Source organism: Manis pentadactyla, chromosome 13 (assembly GCF_030020395.1).
Source record: "Manis pentadactyla isolate mManPen7 chromosome 13, mManPen7.hap1, whole genome shotgun sequence".
Taxonomy (NCBI): Eukaryota; Metazoa; Chordata; class Mammalia; order Pholidota; family Manidae; genus Manis; species Manis pentadactyla.
The window spans coordinates 8591107-8604874 of NC_080031.1; the positions used below are offsets into that span (position 1 = coordinate 8591107).

The 13768-nt window shown below is 43.6% G+C and overlaps 1 long non-coding RNA gene across 1 annotated transcript; it reads right to left on the reverse strand.

Annotated features, from left to right (window-relative positions):
* Positions 1 to 251: 251 nt before the first annotated feature.
* Positions 252 to 3266, reverse strand: LOC130680368 (uncharacterized). The gene is made up of 2 exons (XR_008993359.1): positions 2389 to 3266; positions 252 to 1309 (listed from the first exon to the last, which is right to left on the reverse strand). It is a non-coding gene; the product is annotated as an uncharacterized LOC130680368 (long non-coding RNA).
* Between the last annotated feature and the right edge of the window lie 10502 nt (positions 3267 to 13768).

Sequence of the window (13768 nt, forward strand, 5' to 3'; positions counted from 1 at the left end):
CACTTGGGTTGCTTCCAGTGTTTGGTTATTATGAATGCTGCTGCTTTGAAGATGGTTGTCAAATCTCTCTTTGAGACCCTGCTTTCAATTATTTTGGGTATATACTCAGAAGTAGGATTGCTGGATCATATGTAATTCCATATTTACCTTTTTGAGGAACTGCTATACTGTTTTCCACAGCAACAGCACCATCTTACACTCCCACCAACAGTGCACGGTTTCCAGTTTCTCCACATCCTCATCAACACTTGTTATTTTCTGTTTTTTTTAGCCATCCTAATGGGTATGATCATTCTCCCATCTTCTCAGGAAAGTATATGTATGCCAACAATTTGTAGAATACCCTGACTTGCTGTTCATGTCTCATTGCATACAAGAACTTCTCATGGGCCACCAAATTCTCCTCTGGCGGCATTCTCTGTCTAGTTTCCCTCTTTTCAAAGTCTCCCAGCTTTTATCAATTCACCACATGTAAAGTTAATTTGGGCAGTTAATGAGTTTTTCGGTACTGTGATATAAAGCAGTTTGCCCAGGTCATCTAATCATGCCACCCTCCTCCTAAACAAGTGAAGGAGAAAGCCTTTTCAGAATAGATAAAGGTGAGAACACTAGAACTCTGAGATAACAGCCAGAGAGAAAGAGGCTACATTTTTTAAACATCTCTTTAACCTGTGATCATCCCCTGGAGGGAATTCTCATTGGCATTCCAATTTTCAGAGCTGCAAACTGAGGCACAGTGAAGTGAAATAATTTACCCAGAGTCATGCAGCTAGAAAATGCCAGGGTCAGGACCCAAATCCCAGTGGCTGCACTCCAAATTCTGGCTCTAAACTACATTACCACCTAACAGTTACTGAGGTCTTCACTTCTGAAGCTGCACAATTTTTAAGAACCTATTGGTGAGAAAATAAAAACAAAAACAAACAGATCATTTGGACCTGTTGTTCAGGTGAAGGTTCCCCAAAGAGAGACAGTGTGCAGAGGGCTAATGGAGCACCAGCTCCTCGTGGGATCAGCTTTGCCCCATTCTGCAGTCTGCGTGTTGATGGATGCAGAATTAGGCAAGACCGAGGTATCTCCTGTTTAAGGAACTTGCAAAAATACTACTCGATAGCTGAGAGTCTATTGCCCGCTGAATTTTTCTATCTAAAATACTCTGTGGGGGCTTCCTTCCACATGGTATCATATGCTCGACTGGTCGATCTCCCTCTCTGCCTCAGTGGCTCCTCTCAGATCAAATTTCCTCTTCTTTAAACTTCCCAGAGATGTTGCAAACTTTCAAGAAGTTAATGTTGGTAAAGCATAAAACCTAGTGTTGGCTGGAGATGGCTGGTAATTGTAGGTCTGCTTTGGTTATGTAACTGTATTCCTACTATGTTAATGTGTGTGCGCAATTTAATTAGTAGTTTAAAACCTATACATGCTTAAGTTACTCTATAAGAAGATATGTCAAAGAAATAATCAATCTTCCCATGTTTTCTTCCGCCTGCTACTTCTATAGCTTTTCTTCTTCCTTCCTAATTACAACCCTTAAGTAGAATTCGTGCCTCATAGCGAATTTACCGAGTATCATAATTCTTCCAAGTGGTAAAGATACCTCAAGACAAATGCTGGGCATAAAAGCCACAGGGCATAAATATGCAAAGAAGTAAAAAGCTAACCTTTTCAAACAATATTGCTTCTCTCTCACTTACCAACTTTACATTTCCCTGTATGGCCCCGGAAGATGACTGGTTAGCCAGAGGCGGGTAAGATTCCTCAAGGGAGGAAAACCTAAGACAGGCACAGTCGCAGGGGGGTCATCAGGTGAGAAATTGGGGATCAACAGAGGTGAGGCTTAGAACCTCACCCCCCCTGTTCTGAGAGAAATCTTCTGCATACGTGGATGTTTTATTGCCCTTGTCTAGCTTGGATTAACACATAGTCTACAGGCACACACCTGATCATCTACATTTGCCCTCTTACAGCACTAAACTATGTTTTCTACCTTTATCTTGCATCTACCTACCACTTCAGCATTTTATTAAAAATAATAATAATAATAATAATAAGGGAGAAATGTGGGATTCACATATAAATCAAGTATAAAAATCGAATGAATATTCATATTTGACCTGATTGTTTATAGTTCATAATGCGTGATCAAAACCGAAAGTTTCTGTGATGACTGCCCTTGTACTGTTCACCATGTAAGAACTTATTCACTATGTAAAAATTTGTTCTCCATGTAAGAACTTGTTCGTTATGCTTCAGAAGATTGGAGACTGATGAGAATTAGGCTTGGGGTGGATTAATGATTGTGCATTGAGTCCCCTATACAGAATTTTATTTGTTGTTAACAACCATTTGATCAATAAATATGAGAGATGCCCTCTCAAAAAAAAAAACCTAGTGTTGGGTACACAACAGATAGTCAAAAAACCACCACCACCTACAAACCCTTATGCCTCCCACAGTGACCTTCCCTTCCCAGCAAGGACAAGAGGCTAAAGGTCATGAGGAGACACCGGAAGAAGAATGCTGAACTTTAAAGAATTTATGAAATTTCAATAGATAATTTTAAATCTTTACTCATCCTCCATTGCCTGAAGTCGGCTTCACACTCCTGCATCACCAAACCTGTTCTGTCAATCGGCACTTACGGGATCCCTGCCCTCGTGTGTACCATTTAGCAAGCCAGACTGAGCGGGCTCTGAGGGAAGTGGCCTACCCCCCACTTGGTTCTGCAACCCTGCCACTGCGTGCTTACAGGTCTCTACACAGAGAACATGCACAAACCACGGAGTTGGTAAGAAGCAGGCCCTCGAGGTTTCTGTCTAACATAATGCCAAGTGTTGGCCCAAGAGTTTTAGAGCCCATATACTCCAATCTCAACAGCTCAATCAGTGCTGGTCAGAAGGGGCAAGAAATACAAAATCCTGACAATTCTACAGCCTGTCTACATATGCACCGTCTCTTGTTTTCCAGTAGCCCCTGGACCTGTGAGCCTGGAATAAACCCCTACTAGCCATTCCCCCCTCATCAAGGCTCCTCATATGCCAGGGGCCTGCTCAGCAGCACTGGAAGGCTGCCAGAGAGAACGAGATGGGGCTCACCAGACCTCTTATCTCAGACCTCTTAGCCTACATCTGCCTGAATAACCTCCCTCTCGCCTCTCCCTGGATGGAGAGCAAGCTGGCCACTGCTTTTGCTTTAGTCCTTGGGCCATTCATCTCGGGTTTTATATTTTCAATAGATGTGCATTAAGTGTTCATCATCTGATGATATAAACTCACCAACACAAGCACCCTGAGGATCTGGGCATTGAGCTAAGGGCTGAGTTGGGATTCACAGTCAGACGAGCTGGTGCCTACCTGGGTGTTGGAGAACACAAGCAATGAGAACAGGTGCCATCCCAAGCATTGCAGGCTCTGGCCCATATGAAGCACCGCGCTAATATTTCACATGCATCATCTCATTAGAAACCGCACAGCAACCCCAGGCTAGGTATCCCCATTCTACATACAAGGGGAAAGAGATGCAAAGAAACAGCAAAGTCCATGTGCTTTGTTCCACGACACCATGAGGCAAACACTTTGGGGTCCTACAGGCAGGACGCAAAGCCAGCTCCCCACCCCTCAAAGTGTGACATAACCTTCCCAGCCTGAGTTGTCTTCTTCAGAGCGGGACTACCAATAGTTAAAACCCCTGGAGCTGCCACACTTTCCACCATCATGAATAACGGATCTCCTCTTTATCTATCACTTCTTCCTCAATAACTTGGAGGTCCCCACATAGTTTCACAATGGTCTAGAATTTCAGATCCTGAGTTGAGCAGCCTGAATGCCATCCAGCCTCTATCTGACATTAGGTAACAAGTCATTCAATCTTTCAGTTTCAACATTTGTCAAATGAAAATGTCAACACAGGCCCGAACTATTTTAATGGGTAGTATTGAAGATAACAGGAAAAATGCTAAAATTCCCTGAAAGGCTCCAAGGGTTTCTCAAATTTAAGAAACATCATATAATACGTTCAGTTTCAGACATTGTTGTATAAAATAACTGTCATTGTCCCAAACCTCACAGTGAATGGGGAAACTGAGTCCGAGATACAGAAACTGAGCCTAGATTATTCCTATCACTGTGTAGGCAGAATCTTGAACTGGAGTCGGAGGGCTGTGTGCTGGTCACTATGTTGGACCAGCCACTGGCCTTCAGTACAAATTAAGAATACATGTCTTTCCCAAGCCCAGTGGGTAGGATGTGGGCAGGATACAAAAACACTCAGAAAACCTAAGACGAGAAAAACTCCAGGAAGTCAATTATATGCCTTTTTTTTAATGTGATGTCAGACTTTTTTTTCTGTCATTCACTTTCCCTTGTCACAATCTAAATTTTATCCAGATGTGAACATGAGGAGGCCTTTGGTTTCCCTTTGTGCTTTGAAAGGTTTCAGTGCTATTCTTCAAGACACAGGACATAAAGGGGGGACAGGGTTGGGGAGGGGCACAGTGACAGGAAAGGGGAGTCAGAGAAAAGAGTTATAGAATGCTCCAGAACATGCGCCTCCTCTCTTTCAATACTGACAGAGGCAAGTCAGGGAAAGGGTCCCTGTCCTGACAAATGCCCTCAGCCCCGCAAAGCCTTCCCGGCGCCACCGTCCCAGAGCCCAGACCGCAAGTGACATGCGCCCACACACGCACACACCCCGTACACATTTCTATAGAGAACTGTGCTCTCTCGTCCCAGAAAGGATTTGTTGTTTCAATTAAACTTGTCAAGAATCTACGCCACATGTTAGGGAAGAAAGGAAAACCCCAAACAAGACTCAATTACTGTGGCTATCTTCTTGGGGATCAATCTATATCAAATGAACCACCATCTATGCATCAGAGAAGCTTTTACTTACGAAAAACAGAGGTAGGTGCAGAATTGCAGCAACTGGTACTAAATCAAAGCCCTGGGAGCAGAAGGGAGCAGATTTAGATGCATCCCCGTAGCTCCTCTAACTTCTGTCGGAATCCCAGGACGGGGAGCAGAGCAGAGCCCCGGCAATCTGGTCTTTCTTCCTCGCCTCCCCTGAGGTCCTGTCCCACTTTCCTCACTGCCTCAGCTGCCCAGTAAGAACAGATGGACACAAGTTAAAAAGAGCAAGGTCAGCTCATGAGCTAAGGCTTATTTCACACCCTGCCCCACCTCTGTTGTCCCTTTCTGGGGCATAAAGATGGAGAATGAAGGGCAGAGATGCTGCCGCATTTGATCCCACATGAAACTCTGGTGTTTTCATTGACATCCCCTGAATGGCTGGCCAGTCTGATTTACACATTGATAATACGTGATGCTTTGTATTCCAGCAAATATTTAATCCCTGACGGATCAATAATCCTCGCCTGGCTGTTCTTTTTTGAAAAGAAACAAATCCCCTTTTACTCTTAAAATTCTTGAATAAAATTAAACTGCTCTAAGCCCAGGATGGACTGCTCCTTCATGAAGCCATGTGGTTTCATAACATCAGTCTTCAGATGTTTTAAAGGGGCCGCCTTTGCTTAACTTGCTTTTCCTGAGACCCTAACATCTCTCTAACCTGCATTTTCTGAGTTATCAATTGATATTATAAGAGAGCACTTTCAAGTCTGATCTACTTTTTAAAATTAAAAAGTAAAATTAGTAGCCCAGCCACATCAGTGAGTATGTAGTGTGCAATATTTTTTGCATTCATTGCATAGAATCACCAAGAAGGTCTTGATTTAATCTCTTCATTACAAATTCTGTTTTTGCCTCTCTAAATACCATTTCCCTCCAAAACTACACTTAAAAAAAAATCCACTCCTACACAGATTCTAAAATAAAAAAATGTATCCCTTTCTTAGAGTTGAGCATTGTGGAAAATGTACATTAAACATAGAAAGAAATGGCTCTCCTCTCTATAAGGGGCTCACAATGCAGCCTGAATGCCCACGAAAAGTTCCAAAAACAACAGCACTGAAAAACAAGCTCTCTTTCATCTTTGGCAGCAACAAAAACAATAACTTTCACCAAACCAACCCACGCCAAGAATTAATATAAACACAGAACACATCCACATTCAGACCATTATGGCTACATCAGCTCACCACAGTATTTGTCTGAAAAACATATAATTTGTGGTAGAGACAGGGAACCTCTAACACAAAAAGAGGTTCTTTCAAATGCAAATTAACCAAAAGACATATTTTCCCTGTGTTCGGAATATCACTCCGACATACGAAAAACATACTTTTTGCGTGAAAAAGAACTGGTGCACATCCACTTAGTTGAAAAGGCAATTAAATTTGCTGCCGATTACCTTAACAGTTGAGAAAAGTTAACTCCTGATTCCATAAGGCCTTAAGGACTTTACTAGCATTCACTGACCTAAGTAGTCTTCAGTTCCCAGGTAGCAAAGTTTCTTTTCTTCTCCACTGAAATGCTCATGTGGACACTGAAAGACATTGGTATTACTGAACTGATCGGAAAAGAACATTGTTTCCAAGCTTCTGGCAGAAAGAAAGAGAGAAAGAAAAAAAAAAAGAAAGAAAGAAAAAGAAAAGCAGGACAAAATGCAGTCTAATCCAGCATTCTTCCTGGTAGGGAAAAAAAAAAAAAGTAAATCCAGTATTCTGGAACGAGTTCAAACATAGCTTGACAGGCTACAGGAGAATTTACACTGAGCATGCTTAGCCCCGCACTGCTTGCATGACACACTCTTAATGAATATTACTTCCTTCCCACTGGCTATTCCTGCTGGAAGTCCACACCCACTCCTCTTTCAGAAGTCAGGAATTTGGCTTCAGCCAAAGTCCAGAAAACATGCTTATGCGGAGACAAGGCCTCACCGATCCATAAACTTTCAGGTTGTGACCCGCAGGTCAGTTTGACAAATAAAACATGGGGGTGAATTTTTTTCTGCCCTTGGTTATGTTCCCAGCTTTGTGCCTGTCCTAAACTGAAGTTCTCCTGGAGGAAAGAAAAACAGACAGCCTTCTTTCTAAAGAACACCACGTCCTAAATGCTATTTTAAAGGCCTTTTTCCCATCAAGCTTCTAAACCCAAATCAGATGAGGGTTATCTGCGTATGAAAATACAGCGTGAGGGCGGTTATCTTCTGTACAAAATTTTTTTTTTTATTTTCTGCCCAAAAAGTATCCTTTCTTATAACTTACACATCCTCTCTCTCTCTCAAACGCTACATGCTAGTACACAATCTGAAAATATGTTCAGAATTCAAATTTAATCTGCTCTGCTGTGCTTTCCTTTCCCTACATCCCTCTGTCATGTTTAAGGAGAGGAGACCTAAAATTCTGGAAATTTAAAAATAGACTACTTCTCTGACAGTCTGAGAAGGCAGGATTCCTACTCTGCAGATGAAAAGGGTGGGAGAAGGAGGGGGGAGGAAAGAGGGACAGAGAGGGCCTAACAGCATAGGAATGGAAGGGCATTTTATATTTAAAACAGCAATATATCTTTTGTTGTCCTTCTGATGATTTCAGGGTACCATTTATATGTTTCTGTTTCCTATCAAATTATAAATTATAAATATTATAAAATAGTCATTTGGAATTAAAGTACTTATTTGCCTAGACACACACACACACACACACACACACACACACACCAATTTGTGTTTGGGGAAAGAAATGTCACAGAGAATCAAAAGCAATAGAAATGCTCTAAGTGTACAGAGAAATATGGTGTGTGCCCAGCCTCGAATACAAAGCCTGCCCAACTGGCACTGCTCCCTTAGATTAATAAGAGGGGCGTCCACGTGCCTTATGAGCAAATCCATTGCCTCTGTAGCTGCAACACTCTCAGTAGACACTACCAAGCCGCTGTGACATGTTCCCCTTATCTAAGATCCTTGTAGCATAAAATATTTCCTTGCCTGCTGTTGAATAAATAAAATTTCCTCAGACATATTTTCCTTCCTGTAATTATGAAATTTCTGGAGAGTTTAGGCATGGGGATTGTTTTGTTTGTTTTTATGCTTCCCTGGAGGGAAGAACAAAATTCAGCCCCCTGTTCCAAGTGTATTTATTTACACTGCTGCAGAGTAAGCTAAGTTTTCAGCAGTTAGATGAAGCACAAGAGAAACCGAGTTTTGAAAGGCTAAATATTGGCCTTGTATAAAGCAAGTGTAGAATAGGAAGGACATGGGGACTTGATAATATGGGTAAATGTAGTAACCACATTGTTTTTTCATGTGAAACCCTGAAAGTGTATATCAATCATACCTTAATAAAAAATTTAAAAAAAGAATAGGAAGGACATTTATTCAATCATACCTTAATAAAAAATTTAAAAAAAGAATAGGAAGGACATTTATTCATTTGACCTAAAGAGATTGCCTAGAAATCAGAAAGGCCCCATAGCACAGAGGTAGGGACCCTCGTTCAAGGCTGGTGCTCGGACCTACAGGCAGACTTGCCTCCCTGCCAACAAGGTACAGGGATTTTTAGTCTTCTCCCATGAGGATGAGCACCCATCCCTGATCTAAGGGTACTGTTGACAAAACAGAGCCACATTTTTTTTTCCACCTTGAATTTTAAGATGATTCTATAAGAAGCTCTGGTGGTCTTGACAGCAACATCACACTCATCCATTCAATTAACAAATATTTCCTGAGCCCCTACTCTGCCGCTCATCTGCAGAGTGGCCCTAGGAATTGGGTAGTTCCTACCCTCAGGGGGCTTGCATTCTGGTGAAAATGAAAATAAATAAATAAGTAAGCAAATGCATAGTGAATCTATTTACAAACCATAGTAAGTGAAGGGTTTCCTCCATAGTCCAAAATGAATGCTGGAGTTCCAACCATCACATCCACATTCCAGTATTTAGAAGGAAACAGGAAGAAAGCAAAAAGTAAAAATGACTGCTGGTATTAGATTTCTAATGTTCTGTAATCAATTACCTCAAGTTTAGTGGCTTAAAGCAATGTATTACCTTACAGGGGTATAGGCGAGAAGTCCGACATGGGTCTCAGTGGGTTATAATCAAAATGTCAACAGGAGTGCTATAGGGGAGGGTCTGTTTCCTTGTCTTTTCTATCTTCTAGGGATCACTGCATTCCCTGGCTTTGGGCCCCTCCTTCCATTTCCAAAGCCAGCGAAGTAGGTGGACTGCTTCTCACATTGCATCACTCTGAGCTCTTTCCCCCTCTTTCACTTTTAGAGACCCTGTGACTGCACTAGGCCCACCAGGATAATCCAGGGTCCAGCTGACTGACAACCTCAACTTCATCTGCAGCCTTAATCCCTCTTTGCCACACTAAGGAAACATCCACAGGTTCCAGGGATTACCACATAGACATCTTTGGGGGACATTATTCTGCCTTCCACGCTTGCATTCAGCTGACTTAACCATCCTAACATAGACTTCTCAAAAGCCCTAGCCAGTGTCTTGCTCCTATATTCAATGTAAGACCTTGAAGACCATTACATTTGATGTAAGTTCCCTCCTATCTTTAAGGAAGGCTAAACACAATGCTACCTTCAACAATATAGAGGCCTATTCCTAAGGAATAAGGGAAAATAGGTATCAGGCAGGCAACAGGCAGCCTCTGACAGAAATATCTAGCATGTGAAGCTATCAGCAGTGTTTCGTACTTCAATGTGAAAGGGTGTAGCATGTTCAGGGGACAGTGAGAAATGGAATAGGACAATGCCATTGTACTCCAGGCTCCCAGTACAATACCCCAGCCAGGGGTATTGCTGCTGACAGCTCACAGCTGGGTCTCTCTCTCTCAGAACTATCCCCAGCCAATGAAAGCCTCCTCACCAGGGTTATGCCCCATCCCTGGAAACACCCCACACCCACTGACTGGTCTGTGAGGAGGTACAAAAGCCAGACCCCGTTGGCTTAATTTGGAACAATGCTGAAAGTCGCCGCCAGTTCCATCGCAGTAGCATCCCAGTTCCACGTCTCCTCTGCCCGGTCCTGCTACCCTCACCCCTTTGCAGGTATTTTCCCAAGGGTATTCCCAAAAAGCATCCTCTGCTCAAATGTCTACCTCAGATTTGCTTCCAGGAAAGTTACCCAAGACAACTGGTACCATGAGTTCTTGGAAGCAGACTCTAAAATAAATTTTGGAGGCAGGTCACCTACCAACCAGTTGTCAATCAGGCGCCCATCCCTGGTAGTAAGTGGTAACGGGTGGCTCCTGGCATGTTGTCATGGTACAACTGTTATAACTTCCACCAGTGGTGACCTGGACAGGATACTGTTGTAATGAAATGCACTAGTAAGGATAACATCTCAGGAATTTGAAAGACACAGACTATGAAATTGAATAACTATTGTTGAGGGCTATGGATGCATTGAGGAATGACTATGAGAGGCTGTGGGTGACGATTCATCAATTAAAGGTTAAGGGTGAAAGCCAGCAGACCTTCTTAGCAGCACTTCTGTAGCTGAAGAATAGGAAAGCTGAGGATGAGGGCCACCATTTAATTACAGGTATAGCAGAATTCCAGTGGAGGTTGAATTCTCAGCCCCCCAGGGAGGTAGATACCCCAAGGTTAGGACCCTGTTTGGGAAGGAATGAAACCCGAGACCTGGGATGGGGACATCTGTGTTGATGTACTTGAAAATCTAGAATTCCCAGATTCCCCTGGACCTGCAACAGTGGCCCAGTCGTCTCTGTTAAAAGCTGGCATTTATGCCTTTTTTGACCTGTGCCTCCTGCAGGACATACAGCCAGCCATGGAAATGATTAATAAAAATGGCTGGGATTAATCCTAAGGGAAAGATGATAGGCAGCCAACAAGGACGTTGTGTAATTCATTGGACCAAAAGAAAACCAGGTGGCTGATCAGGAAAGTGAAGGTAGCCACTCTAAGAAAAAGTCAAAATTCTTTCAGCATTTTCTGGACCTGATTCAGAGCCCATTCACTGAAGGACAGGCTGAGTTCCCATGGGTTTTCTACATACGGAACACAGCAAGGGTAGCTAAACATAAGTATCCCAAAACTTCCAGAAAAGACAAAGTGACAGAAAGTCACTTATTAAGAAAAGGGGAATGACTAGGTATTTTGAGGACACACTGAAAGCTGAGGTGTTCATGGCCACCCAGTCAGAATGCAGGCTTTGGGGACCAGGTAATACATGAAGCGTTGTCCCAGGTCCAAGTTACAGTGGCTTCACTTATTCACAGACCCACCTAGTGATTAGGTTTCCCTGACACCCAAATGGACAATCAGAATGGACGCACTTGATAACTGGCAGGATCCGCCTATTGGTTCCTTGGGTGATGCAGTAAGAATTATCTAGTGAGAAATCCAAGAGGAATGCTTAAAGTCATATCCTCTGGCTAAGACAGTAAAACAATACTTTATCCCAGCGGGCAATGGCAGAGATAACTCACCCTCAAGACCTAAAGAAGGCAGGGGTAATGGTCCCCATTACATCGCACTCAATTCACCATTCTGGTCCCTACAAAACCAGACATACCGTGATGGGGCCATGACATAATATGATATACAGCAAATCTGGCCAAGTAGTAACAGCAAGTGCAGCTACTTGGCCAGATGCGGGATCTTTGCTAGATACACAGCCTTAAGCACATGGTAGTCAGCCAGTCACTTATCTGGCAAATGTGTTCTTTTCCATCCTGATCAAAAAGTAGGATAGAAGCAGTCTGCATCCATGTGCAATGCACAAAGGTGCCCGTATGTTGGTAGCCGCACCATGAAAATGGCGCCCTACTTAAGAGGAAGTCCCTGCATAAGGAAGGTCCCATGCTTTCCTGCTGGAGAGTGCCCTACGTCACAAAACCACATTCAGATTGGACCTTAGCAAGGGTACCAATCAAGAGTCACTAAATTGTCATGCTAATCAAGCACCAAGAGCAGCACCAATCAGCGTAGAGTATGAGACCTATATCAGCAAGCCCTTTCCTTCATTCTGGGTCCGACCCGACATTTTGTTCACAAAGAGCTGAAGATTAAAAGCTTTCTGCAGAAGAATCCTGCTGTTGTTGCGTGCTGTTCTTGCTGGCTAGGACGGGGCGCGTGACACCCGTATACACATCTGTCCCAAGGATACCCTTCCTCTCTCACTGTATTGTCTAAAAGGACCTGAACTTTTTGGACACTTCACAGAACATCACATTATTCCACTGTACTGATGATATCTTTTAAGTCCAGCTGGATGAACGAGAAGTGGAAAGGACATTGGGAGCCTTAACAGGACACATGTGCTCCTGACAGTGGAAGTAAGTCTTAGAATTAGGGAACCGCCATACAATTGAAGTTTCTAGGGGCTCAGTGTTTGGATCTGCTGAGACACCCCCTCCAGATTAAAGCACACATTATGGCATCATGTACCTTCCGCCACTAAGAAGGAAGCAATGCCTGGTAAACCTCCCTGTATTCCAGGGGCAGCATATTCCATGCCTGGGATGCTGCTCTGATCCACTTATTGAATAACATACAAGTCTTCCAACTTCAAGAATGGGAATCAAGACCATCCTGCAGGAAAAGCCAACCCACTGGGCTATACACCCAAGTCAACCACATGATGCTAGATACTTTCTCTATTAGAAGAAAAGACATCATATGGACCTTATAGGAAGTTTTGAGAGAAGATTCATAACACAAACTCTTAGAGATGTGGAGTAAAACTATGCTTTCTGCAACAGGTAACTATAATTTATTTGACACAGTGATCCTTGCATTGCTACTGGACCCTAGTAGAGAGAGACTTTGACCATTGGACATTAAGGGTTCGTATGACCAGAACTGCACACTTTGGATGGGAATCTATCAACCATCTGTCAGGAATGGAGAGAATCTATGTTTTGTAAGGTCAGGAGCACCCAGTAGCAATTCACGGCAAGAGGGAAGCAGTACACCTGCATGAGGCGTAAGCAGCACTGAAGGCGCGTGCAAGCTGCATGCGCAGATGGCTCAGGCCCCCGTGTCACCCAGTGCTGTTGTACCAATGCCTGTCTGGAGGTTCACACCGTGACCGCGTGGCGTGGAGGATCACTCTGGCAAAGGATGAAAAAGTCCAAGTTTAGTTTTTCTTGGTAGTGGTTCAGGGTGCGGTTACAAGACAAACAAGAATGACTGCTGTGTTACAGCCCCGCTCCAAGGGCATCAAAAGCAGTGGTGAGTGGAAATGCTCCCATAGGTGGATCAGGTGAAGAGCCTGTTCATCTACTTTGTGTGGAAAGAACAGTGGCCTGAGGTGAGAATATACGTGGACTTACGGGCACTGGTAACTGGCTTGTTAGTCAGAACATAGGAAGTTTGGAAAACTGCAGACTGGAGGCCAGGGGAGGTGACATGTGAACAGAAGCATGGGAGTAATCACAAAATACGAAAATCCTCATTGCTTGCTATGCTACAAGAGGGCTCCTACCATGGAACAAGCAGTGGACAGGATGATTTACCCAGTCACCGTTATAAGCTACCCCAGGGTCGGCATAACAGACAGACTAACACAGGAGCCACGGTAACAGTGATGGAGACTTTTGTGGGCCCAACAGCATGGAACACCACTCAGCAATGCTGAACTAGCCCCCGATGCAGCCAGATGTCAGCCTGCCAACAACAGACAAATAACCAGCCCCTGCTGTGGCCCTGTCACTCAAGAGGGCCAGCAACACACTAATGGCAAGCTGGTTATATCGAATCTCTTTCATGCTGGAGGAGCAGCAATTCATACCCACAGGAAACCCGAACCTGGTATGCATTTGCCTTTCCTGTCCAAAGGCCTTGACCAGCACCATATCCAAGAGCACACAGGTTTGATCCACCAGCAGGAAATGC